Consider the following 2,500-nt stretch of genomic DNA (forward strand, 5'->3'; position numbering starts at 1 on the left):
GGATTCGGCGATGGGCACATCCCGCTTCACTCGCCGTTACTGAGGGAATCCTCGTTAGTTTCTTTTCCTCCGCTTAGTAATATGCTTAAATTCAGCGGGTAACCTCGTCCGACCTCAGGCCGAAAATTGGAGCCCAGCTCCAGGCGTTCGTCGACGAGCAGCCTACCGCGGCGGCGGGCGTTCTGCGACGGGCATTAGACGGCGGGCGCTTGACTGGCAGGGCGAGCTCGCGAGCCGCAGTCCTCTTCGAGGCCGACTCGCGAGACTCGCTCGCCTGCGTCGCCGTGCCGCGTCGCAACCCAAATTGCACGCAGTAGGCAGTTCGTGCTGTCATAAGCGGGACGACCAGCGCGCCCGTACGGACCGCCAGCCGACACCGCACCAGCCCGACGCGGCTTCTCCTTTTTAGGGGAGACAAACCGCGCGGGAGCGTTTGAAACGCGACCCTGAGGCGGGCGCGGCTCCGGGATTGACCCGACGCCGCAATTTGCGTTCAGAACGTCGATGCTCAATGTGTCCTGCAATTCACATTAATTCACGCAGCTAGCTGCGTCCTTCATCGACTCGCGAGCCGAGTGATCCACCGCCAAGAGCCCTCGATTGACATTTGTTCTGCACTGCGCCGCGCACAATGTGGTAGCATTCGAAAATTACTGGCGCCGAGCGGTCGACCCGACCTAGTCGGTTCGCCGACGCATGAAGCCGGCTTCGCGGAGCTGGCACTCGGCGCGCAATTTACCAGGTGACCGGTGGCGTTGGGATCCCGGCAGCGGCCGGGGTACCTTCGCCGTTCGGGCGGTCGCGCACGCGCGCACATTGGAGTGACGCACGTGCGGTCGCAGCCGTTTCTCGAGCCTCGCCTCGACTGTTGTGCGCTGACGCCCAACGTCGACCGTTAATGATCCTTCCGCAGGTTCACCTACGGAAACCTTGTTACGACTTTTACTTCCTCTAAATGATCAAGTTAGATCGTCTTCTCGGACACCGGCCCGGCCGTTGCCGACCGCGCCAGGTCCAATCGGAGGACCTCACTAAACCATTCAATCGGTAGTAGCGACGGGCGGTGTGTACAAAGGGCAGGGACGTAATCAACGCGAGCTGATGACTCGCGCTTACTGGGCATTCCTCGTTCAAGGGAAACAATTGCAATTCCCTATCCCTAGCACGACCGGGGTTCAGCGGGTTACCCGGACCTTTCGGCCAAGGCGAGCACACGCTGATCCGGTCAGTGTAGCGCGCGTGCGGCCCCGAACATCTAAGGGCATCACAGACCTGTTATTGCTCAATCTCGTGTGGCTAAACGCCACTAGTCCCTCTAAGAAGTTAAACGCCGACCGATCGGGTCGCGTAACTAGTTAGCAAGCCAGAGTCTCGTTCGTTATCGGAATTAACCAGACAAATCGCTCCACCAACTAAGAACGGCCATGCACCACCACCCACAGAATCAAGAAAGAGCTCTCAATCTGTCAATCCTCACTGTGTCCGGGCCGGGTGAGATTCCCCGTGTTGAGTCAAATTAAGCCGCAGGCTCCACGCCTGGTGGTGCCCTTCCGTCAATTCCTTTAAGTTTCAGCTTTGCAACCATACTTCCCCCGGAACCCAAAGACTTTGGTTTCCCGCAAGCTGCCGGGGAGGTCGTCAAACTAACGCCCCCCGATCGCTGGTTGGCATCGTTTATAGTCAGAACTAGGACGGTATCTGATCGTCTTCGAACCTCTGACTTTCGCTCTTGATTAAAGAAAACATTCTTGGCAAATGCTTTCGCAGTCGCTCGTCTTGCGCCGATCCAAGAATTTCACCTCTAGCGGCACAGTACGAATGCCCCCGTCCGTCCCTCTTAATCATTACCTCGCGCTCCGAAAACCAACAAAATAGAACCGAGGTCCTATTCCATTATTCCATGCACCATTATTCAGGCGAGCCGCCTGCTTTGAACACTCTAATTTTTTCAAAGTAAACGTCCCGGCCGCCGCCGACACTCAGTCAAGGGCACCGGCGGAGCGCCGGGGGTGAGGGCCAGGTGCGGCCAGTGCACGCCTTGCGACGGACCGGCCGCCTGCGCCCAAGATCCAACTACGAGCTTTTTAACCGCAACAACTTAAATATACACTTTTGGAGCTGGAATTACCGCGGCTGCTGGCACCAGACTTGCCCTCCAATGGATACTCGTTAAAGGTTTTAAAGTGTGCTCATTCCAATTACAGGGCCTCGTTTAGAGTCCTGTATTGTTATTTTTCGTCACTACCTCCCCGCGTCGGGAATGGGTAATTTGCGCGCCTGCTGCCTTCCTTGGATGTGGTAGCCGTTTCTCAGGCTCCCTCTCCGGAATCGAACCCTGATTCCCCGTCACCCGTAAGAACCTCGGTAGGCCGATACCCTACCGACGAAAGTTGATAGGGCAGACACTTGAATGATCCGTCGCCGGTGCGAGACCGTGCGATCCGCTGAGTTACCCAGAGTCGCCAAGACGTGTCGGGCGCGACGAAACGCCGGCCCGGTC

At 57.5% G+C, this 2,500-nt stretch overlaps 3 non-coding genes across 3 annotated transcripts in view; all 3 read right to left on the reverse strand.

The window, feature by feature from the left end:
• Nucleotides 1-122, reverse strand: part of LOC145234842 (large subunit ribosomal RNA) — a 3,686-nt gene extending 3,564 nt beyond the window's left edge. The window contains exon 1 of the ribosomal RNA XR_013861388.1: nt 1-122. This exon is cut by the window's left edge and continues 3,564 nt beyond it. This is a non-coding gene — a ribosomal RNA (large subunit ribosomal RNA).
• A 319-nt stretch (nt 123-441) lies between these two features.
• LOC145235159 (5.8S ribosomal RNA) lies at nt 442-595 on the reverse strand. The gene has a single exon (XR_013861665.1). It is a non-coding gene; the product is annotated as a 5.8S ribosomal RNA (ribosomal RNA).
• Nucleotides 596-896: 301 nt separating this feature from the next.
• LOC145235313 (small subunit ribosomal RNA) overlaps nt 897-2,500 on the reverse strand; it is a 1,824-nt gene continuing 220 nt past the window's right edge. Inside the window, exon 1 of the ribosomal RNA XR_013861809.1 lies at nt 897-2,500. This exon is cut by the window's right edge and continues 220 nt beyond it. This is a non-coding gene — a ribosomal RNA (small subunit ribosomal RNA).

This window comes from Phallusia mammillata, chromosome 6 (genome assembly GCF_965637545.1).
Source record: "Phallusia mammillata chromosome 6, kaPhaMamm4.hap1.1, whole genome shotgun sequence".
Taxonomy (NCBI): Eukaryota; Metazoa; Chordata; class Ascidiacea; order Phlebobranchia; family Ascidiidae; genus Phallusia; species Phallusia mammillata.